We start from the raw sequence: 9,630 nt of genomic DNA, 5'->3' as shown, positions 1-9,630 counted from the left end.
GACATGAGACAGGAATTCCCAGCGCTATTTCACTGATGTGAGTATTTTATTCGATTTCTATTACATGCCTTCTTATTTATATGATTGATTGCTTGTGATTTCGGGGACGAAATCATATCTTAGGGGGGGAGAACTGTAATGCATGATAATTTTATCCTAGTAATATGTAATTATTGAATTATAATTTGACATGATAATAAGAGGATTAATCGGGACACGGTTTGAATTCAACATGAAAAGGTGTGTGTGCGAGGATGAGCTCTCGTGCACATGCGCGAGATGTCCAAAGAACCTCGCGCATATGCGCGACATGAATCCGCGCATGTGCGCGAGGGTACCCGAAATGGGCAAAATGACAAAGGGCCTCGCGCATATGCGCCGAATAAGGGCGCACATATGCACGAGGTGCTGTGCAGTTGACGCGCCGAGACATAGTGTCTCGCGCATAAGCGCTGTGTGATGCCGCGCATATGCGCGAGACGTGAAGCACATAGATCGAGCCACCTAGCCTCCACATGCATGATATATATATATAATTGTCTTCCTCCTTCATTCATTAAGGAACCGAAGAAAATCTTCCGAGGAAAATATCTTGATTTAGACGTGAATTTTGTGAGAATATGTCCGTTCGATTTTGAATCAGACTTTAGTACCGTGTTCCTATCGAGAGGATGTAAGTTTTGTTACGTTTTGACATGTCTTGAAATTATGATATTGTCAGAATTGAATGGGATTCATATATGATGTTCTTGACATGTTAGACATCATAAAATTGAAGTCAGATTAAGAAACATATTAATTATGGAATTGTTATGATTTTCTGAAGTTAATTGACTGAGATGTGATATCAAATTTTATCGGTATTGATTATGAGTTGAGGGAATTATTATCGGGTGATGTTGTACTGATCGGGATATCGGGATTGTGCGGTTATGCCGTTGATTTTGAATTAAATCCAGATTGATCAGATTGATATCGATTTGAGCAGTATATTGATATGATATTATTAATATTTTGCCAGATCGTGTACTGACAGAGTTTGAATTACAGACGAGTACAGCGTCAGAACTGCAACAAACGAAAGGTATAAGTCAATGTGGTATTGGGAGATCCACTCAAGTAGGATATACTTGAGTTTCCCTAAATCACATACTATTTGTTATTATTTGCATTTATTTGATTTGATATGCTTGTTTTATTGATTTATAGAGAGAATGTGATAGTTGAGTATTCGATGAGTAATCTTGTGGCAGAAGTACCTGATAGTGGCAGGATCGCCACAGACACATTGCACGATGTCACAAGATAGTGTATTGGTGATAGTGCCACGGTCTGTGACGGATAGGTCAGGACACCGGATGTTTGGTTATATCGACGTGGATAGAATTGGAGTTTCTTCTATTACTGTTGGTCGATATAGGAATACCAACATCTGGAAACCGGGATCCTTAGGCTAGGATTGAGTCTAGTCTGAGACGTGGAGTCACGTATTTGAATAACTGTTTATGATTAAGTTTTCAGATTTTAATATATATTACTGTTATCTGTTTCATGCTTTATATTGTTTATATAATTGCATGTTCATTGATTTATACTGTGATATCTTTCTCACCGGTATTATCCGGCTGTTGTCTTGTTTGTATGTGTACATGACAACAGGTGGGACAGAATCAGGGTCGAGGAGATGAGGAGAGATCGTGATAGAGTGGAGACTACAGACTTTATTGTAGATAGGGTTTAAACACTTGATATTTAGTTGTTGAACTTTAGTTTTTATTAAATATAGACAGTACAGGAATTGTATTTTATTTTATACAGATTTGTATATTCGGTTTATTCCATTATGTTCCGTATTTTAAAAAAAAATTAGACCCTGTTTTCTAATGGTTTAATTAGTTCCAATGATGATTAAGAATCGAATTAGCGTCCGGGTCCACACAGGACTAGAGTTGGAGTATTGAGATAAATTTTAATAATGAGAAAATATTCCTAGAATTTATTTAAGATAAAGAATAATTTATTTTAATGAAAAATAATGTTTAGGGATTTAATTAATTAATTGGAGTTAAGTAGTAAATAAGTTCTTTTATGTCCAATAATTTAATTAAAAGCCTAATTTTAAATGTGTGACCAATTGAGATAAGTTAATCTAGGCTTATTTTATTTCATAAATAGTAACTTAACGTGTTAGTAATTTATTTTAAAGAATTATCCATGCAAGCAATATAATTACTAACCTAAATTAATTAATTATTTAATTCACTAAAATACTTAATGGGTAGATAAAACTTTAATTAGTTAAAATTCAAGAATTAAGCAGTTTTTTCCCTCCATTTATTTAGTAGATTTTGGCCACCCCTTGTTAGGATTTAAAAAAATTTGGCAACTCTCCATCTTTAATTCATTTCCTTATCTTTTCTTGGGAGATAATTCCATCACATTTAATCTTCAATAATTATTAATTAAGTGATATTTTATTAAGAATAATTTCGGCCACCCCATCAAAGATTTGAATTAGTTTGACAACTCACCACTTTGATTCCTTTCCAAATCCCTTTTCTTGGTAGATATTCCCTCACCTTTTAATCATCAATAATTAATAATTAAGCAATTTACTACCCATATTTGAAAGATGGAAATCGGTCATCTCGCCATCCCACTCCCTCAATCAAATCATTTCCCTTATCTCACAAACAACTAGGATAACAAGATTCATTTTATCATTTCAAATCTCATTCATCTTGCAAACTTTCCCTTCACTTCCCTAGCCATTCTTCTCTCCATATTTTCGAAAATTTCATAGCCTTTCCACACAAGAAAATCGAGAATAGCTCAAAGAAATACAAGAGAGAAAAAACAAGAAGCAAAGCAACTCCGTCTCCTCCACGCCGTGTCGTCGTCATCGATTTGTTTTAATTTCAAACAAATCCAAGGCATGTTTATATTATTTCTTTGCTCTTCAATCAAGTCATATACATTATTAAAATCATTTTTTTCATGATTTTAATAGCCAAAAACCGAAATATTATAAGCCATTTTTTAAATTTGTATGCAGAATTTTTCGGCCACTTCATTGCTTCACGGTTTTGGGTATTGTTTTGATGGTTTCAGGGTTTGGCTCCATTCCAAGCAACCAAGGCTGCATATAGCATGTACTAGGGTGAGTTTGGATCATGTTGGTCTATTAGTTCAAGTACCCAACTCGTTGGATTCAAGATTCGACGGCAACTCCACCATAGTTTCAAGTTGAGTCTCGAAATTCGGGTTTTTGATTGTTCAAGGAGGTTCGAATCTTGGTTGGCTTTAGGACATGTAACCATGGTTGGGACCCTTCCTTGACATGTCTAGGACGTGACCAAGATGCCCTTTCATGGCTTGGTTCATGTCCCCATCGGTTTTAAAAATAAAACAAGAACAGCTCCCCATCGGTATTCATTTTTTTGATTTTGGTTGTGTGTGTTGAGTTTCGAATTTATGGTGTCAAGTTGGTTGTGGTTGGCTTCTAGCCCTTAGCCATGACTCATGCAACACCTTAGCATGTCTAGCATGGACCATGGTTAACCTTATAGCCATTGGATCCTTCATTTGACAGCAAAACAAGCAACACCCCCACGCGTGCCATGTGTGTGTTATCGGGTGAAGCTTGTATTGTCGTAGGTATTTGCTTAGATTGTGATTGGCCTAGGGCCCTTAGCCATGGTTCAAACCATACCTTAGGATGTTGGTAATAGGCTATAGTCGGTGGTTCAAGCCCCAATGACCAATAGCCTCACAAACAAAGCATGGAAGCGCGGCCGATGCTGCTGTATTTTGTTGGGCAACAGGTTTGGCTTTGGTTCAGAGGTGTCGTTTGAGTTCTTGGTTGGCTTTTAGCCTATGGACTTGGACTGGACAGTACCTCATTGAGTTAAGAAGGTCATTTTTTGGCTGTTTGTTATTTGGTTAAGTTTAGAGGTCGTACGAGAATTTACAGTGCAATGTGCCAAAGTGACTCTCGAAAGAGCGTTTCATAAATTTGGCCTCCATGCACCATTTTCGTGTATTACAGCCCTTGGTATATATTTTTCATCATTTTAGATGTATTTTAATCACGACTAAATGATGGTTCGATGTTGGTTCGGGTTGGTACGGAGTCATGGTTAGATACTAAGTTCTTTGGGCGTAATAGTCTCGTTTTTAGTTCAATTACGAAGTTTTGGTCAAGTTCAGTTTATTTGCATGTTCTCTTTTAGGATTAGGATGCAGCAAGCCTGGGAACGATCCAACCCATTCGGTAAAATAAGACAGGATTTTTAATTAATCTCAACAGAAAATTATGATATGTTATTTTATGACAGGGCTATATCGAGAAAACATTTTACGTACGATTATTCAGTTATGCACATATTTATAATTATTCATAACACGATTTTCACGTTACGCTTTACGACATGATATCTTTACATGGCATGAAACTTGATGATATATTTTACTTGTTATTCACGATATATGCATGCTGAGTCTTTAGAATCACTAGACTTGATTGTTGTAGGTACTGATGAGGTCGAGACCGAGGGCGGGGACCAGTGAGCCATCCTGGGGTCGGCAATAGTAGGAATCCGAGGACCTCATTTTTCAGCACTTATTATTTTTATTCCAAACTCAGTTTTTACTTTGATGAATTATTTTAAGTTGTTTTGAATACATATTTACTTCCGCTGCTACTTTAAACATTTAAGCTTTTATCAGTTTATTTTATGAATGAGGCAAGTTTTTTACTTTTAAAGAAAATTTTAAATTATTCCGCAAATTTTCAAATACGAAATACGGGACTCTACACCAACGATCGTGTTTCCATTGATACAAATACGAATATGAATATGTGATATGAATACGAATATGTTTATATGTTGATATGTTGGCCATGGAATCAGTTGACCGGTGAGAGTGTTGCTGATGTCCCCGCCGCCCAGTACTGTGGTTTAATGTAGATGGATCCATCACCCAATACGTTTAAGAATGCGAGTCACAATCATGGTCTGAATTCAACAAACACGAATATGAATACGAATATGAATATGAATACGTTAATATGAATATGAATATGTTGATATGAAAATGTTTACGAAAATGTTTACGAAAAGTTTATGCACATGTTTATGTTTAAAGTGATGCATCATCATGAAAATGCTTTTATGTAAATTTATGCATCATGAAAATGTTTACGAAAATGTTCATGTTCGAAGTTTATACATCTTCATGAAAGCGGTATTTTAAGTACAAGTATTTTCACTGTTGTATGTGATTTTTATACGTATTATTTCGTATCAAGAATATGACATGTTGAGTCTTTCGACTCACTAGGTGTGATTGATGGAGGTGATTATGATAATAATGTTTATGGAGGTCTTGATGGTGATCTGACTGGACTGAAGGTGCACATAACCCGAGGACCGACGCTAGTTTTCCGCACTAGTTATAATTTATGATTTTAAGATTTTGTTAAAGATATTTTATGACTTTTATTTATGTTTATGAGGTGTTTTTGAGAGGTTATAGTATGGGCTATACTTTTCAAATAATGTTTTTAGGTTTGGTAAAATAGTTGGTTGTTTTACTTTTAAAATGGTTCCAAAATATTTTATACATGTGATTATGCATCTCGGCCGATTTAGTGAGGTTTTAAAAAAAATCTAGTACTTTTTAAGAAAACGAATAGCAGACGTTTCAGTTTCAGTATAATTAAACCATTCATCCAAACCCTGAACTCCCCAACCTAGCATTCGGCCGCCCCCTCTACTTTTCCAGCAGCAAGTTTCGAATTTCAGTAGTTCTCCCCCTTAGTTTTTCTCAAGCTTTTTCAAAGAACTTCTTCCCCACGTCTCCAGTGCACGTTCTACGCAAGTATCTCCAAATGTTCGAGCGTATTTACGCAAAATCATGCCTATATCCCGTTTTCTAATCATTCACATCAATATATGTTGGTTTGTATGCTTTTACATGAGAAATCTTATATAAATCATGTTGTGTAAGTTTTATACGATTTTTGACATGCAATATGCATTTTATTTGCATGAAACTCACTTCCTTGTTGTGCTTGTGTAAGGGGCTGATGATCTACGATTTTTGAAGGGCTGTACATGTTGAGAGCGAAGGCGTATAGGTGATGGATTTGGATTTGGAACGTGTCATGGTAGAGGACCTATAGGATTTCTTGGATTTTGGCTCGATATAGACTAGATCGGGCTTTGGGAAAGGGACCGGCTTTAGGGGAGTAAAACCAAGCTATGGTGCAGAACCTAAGGGGTCTGAGTCGTGGTCCACGATGGCTTAACCACGGCTAGTCACGGCCTAGGAGTAGATCGAAGTGCAAGAGTTGAGTAGGTTAGGCTTTGGGCTTTTTTTTGGGTGATTCATGAATGGTTCTGCATGGGCAGTGTGCATGAATAGGGATGGTCCAGGAGGGGTTCCATAGCCAGTTCTTGGTTCTAAGAAGTGTTGGTTCAGGGCTGGTCCATGTCGGTTAGGCATAAAGCCGAAGATTTGGCTCGGCGGTGCAACTAGGGTTAGGGTTATACTTACAAAATTTTTCCAGCAGGTTGTAGCCGAGATTATGGGGATCAAAATAGCAGGAATATGGTTGGTTAGGGGCTGGTAGAGTGTGATTAAGTTGTGGTTTAAGTTGGGAAAAGTTTGGTTGAGTTTCGAATTGATTCGAGTTAAAACCGAGACCCTGGTCTAAGTTTTAAAATAGATCATAAAATTTACGGAACGAGCTCAAGGTTATATCAAGGAAATTACTATAAATATGTTTTAAGGTTTTTTAAGGAGTTTGAATGGTTTCAGGTCGAAATTTTGAGGTCTAGGGGTGAAATGGTCAAATAAGGTTTCCAAGGGTAAAATGGTCTTTTAAGGAGTTTGGTTGGCTTCGGGTCGAAATTTTGAGGTCCTGGGGTAAAATGGTCCATTAGGGTTTCGGGGGGAAAATGGTCATTTTGCACCCGGGTCAAGTTATCATTCTTGGCAGTGTCCTAATCACAAATTGACATGTTTTAAATGTACATGTAATCACGAACATGACTTTTTATGGATATACAAAAAATACGTTGCATGCTTTATATTAAGGAAATTTACGTATATTCGTGATTTTTATAAGTGATGAATATGATGATATGTTTTGAAGGATATGAGTTGGTTGTGACTAATACGAACACGAACATGTAAGGAAAGGCTGAGTGGATGGGTAATACTATCGCTGATGTCCACGCCACCGGGTACCGCAGTTAAACGTAGATGGATCCATCCACTATAGATGATATGAATGTCACAACTAATTATCTGAATTCAAATAAATAAAATGAACATGTATATGTTGATATGATAAGTTATGTGATGGACATGTTATGCTTTGACATGCTAGGTTTACGTTCATGCTTTTAAGATCATGAAATGTATGTTAATTACAATATTTTTCAATGTTGCATGTTATGTATATGTACTTGTTATAACGATTCAGGTGTGTTGAGTCTTTAGACTCACTAGGTGTGAATGATGCAGGTGATAATGTGGAGACTGGAGGTACTGAAGACTGAGTAGGCGGAGCTGGTGTGTTCACATTGAGCCGAGAACCTTGCATTTTTCCGCACTTTATGTTTATGAGTCAGGGTTGATACATTATGTTTTACGTTTCACATCTTTTTCATGTGGAGGATTTGACAGGATTTCCAATATTGCATTGAATTTCTTTTAAAACAGTACCTGCAATATTTTTATTCAGTAGTTGAATGATTTTTTTTTAAAATGGGAGTGTTTAAGTAATTTTCGAAAATAGCTTTAAAAAAAATAGCAGCATTTTAGTAGTAGAGGTTTCAATTGGTATTAGATCAAGGGTGTAGAGGGTTGTGCCACTGCCAGCTTCAGAAGCTCAGTCGTCAAGCCTCAAGTATGTAAGTTTAAATGTTTTTAATATTATCACCTGCATATTTACATGATATATGTTTTACAGTACATGTTTATATGTCTATATGCATGTTACGACATGAAATAAGATATTATATGATTTTCATGCATGCTGGCTTTGTGGTGGAATTGGGCATGAATAAGAATTTGGCTAATGGGCATTAAGAAAAGATTGAAAATGATTTGACTATATTAATTTTTGGTTAGTAGTATTGATGTTATACTTTTTGAGTCATAAGTTAATCATGAAGATTATGAATGCTTTTGAGACATGTAGATTTTCTAAGAAAATACCGATGATTCGTGGTTACTTGTTGAGTTAATTTTTGAGAATTTCATATAAAGAATAATGATTCAAAGACTACAACGATCTTCTGAAGTATAAAAATGTATAATTTGGGATGTTAGGTATTGATGGAAATGTAAAATTGGTTATGAGAATTGATTTTGGGTTTAATAAGCTTAAGATGATTGAACTTTATGTTATAGGAAACCTATAAAATGGAATTAGGAAGGTCAAGAACTTATGGATAATTGTTGAACTTTCGAAATTAAGGACTAATTGGATAATTTTTGAGGAAAATAGGAATTTATCTTGCAATGATTAAGAAATTTGAGGACTAGTTTAGCAATAAGTGAGAATTGAATTGTTTTAATGATAGGAATTTTCTATGATTTAGGCTTGAAGTGATATTTAGAACCTTGAAATATTTGGGTTATAATGTTATAAAAAATGGTAATCAAGGGAATTGTAGGATGAATCTATATCGGGCTTGAAAATCTAAGCTTAGGGGAATAATGTTTTGGCAAATTGAGAATTTAGAGTTATGACAATTTAAGGTAAAGTTTATCAATTAGTTAAGCTATAGGAGTAGACATTAAGTTAACATATTTTTTTTGAGAACTTAAGTATGATTTATCATAAGTTTTAGTCATGATCTTAAGAATTAAAATTATCATTTGTTAGGGTTAATTTTTTTGGAAAGTTGGTTCTGATTGATGATTAGGTTACCTGAGAGACGTATGTAAGAAGTGAGATAGACACCATCTCTTGGGGAAATTAAAAATGTTTTTCCTTAAAAGTGATGTGAATATTTGTACGAACGAATAGCAAACACGATTAAATAAAAATCGGGTCCTCAATTCCTTTCCTCTCTTTTTTCTTTTGTATGGCTATCTTATTCTTTTTATCACTCTTTTTTACAGCCATTTCATTTTTACTTTCAAAGGCCATCTCACTTTTAATTCACTATTTTTTTCGGCCTCATCTCTTTTTTTTTTCAATTGGTCCTCCAACACTTGCTTTGGGGACAATGGAAGTAAAACAATGGAATCCTTCTTCAACATAAATGAATACCTATTCTTGTACCCATCATGTGTCACCCGTCTATCATATTGCCACGGCCTACCCAACAAGATATGACAAGCATGCATGTGCACCACATCACACAAGACCTCATCCACATACTTCTCAATAGAAAAAGACACCAAAACTTGTTTGTTCACCTTCACCTCCGCACAATCATTCAACCATTGAAGTCTATATGGTTTAGTATGCTTTAATGTAGGTAAACCCAATTTTTCTACCATCTCACTACTAGCCACATTAGTACAACTTCCCCCACTATGATAAGATTGCAAACCTTGCTATTCACAAAACATCTAGTATGGAACAAGTTTTCTCTTTGGTTA

This window comes from Primulina eburnea, chromosome 12 (assembly GCF_022965805.1).
Source record: "Primulina eburnea isolate SZY01 chromosome 12, ASM2296580v1, whole genome shotgun sequence".
NCBI lineage: Eukaryota > Viridiplantae > Streptophyta > Magnoliopsida > Lamiales > Gesneriaceae > Primulina > Primulina eburnea.
The sequence above is the reverse complement of the archived record's forward strand: the minus strand, read 5'-3'. Positions refer to the sequence as shown.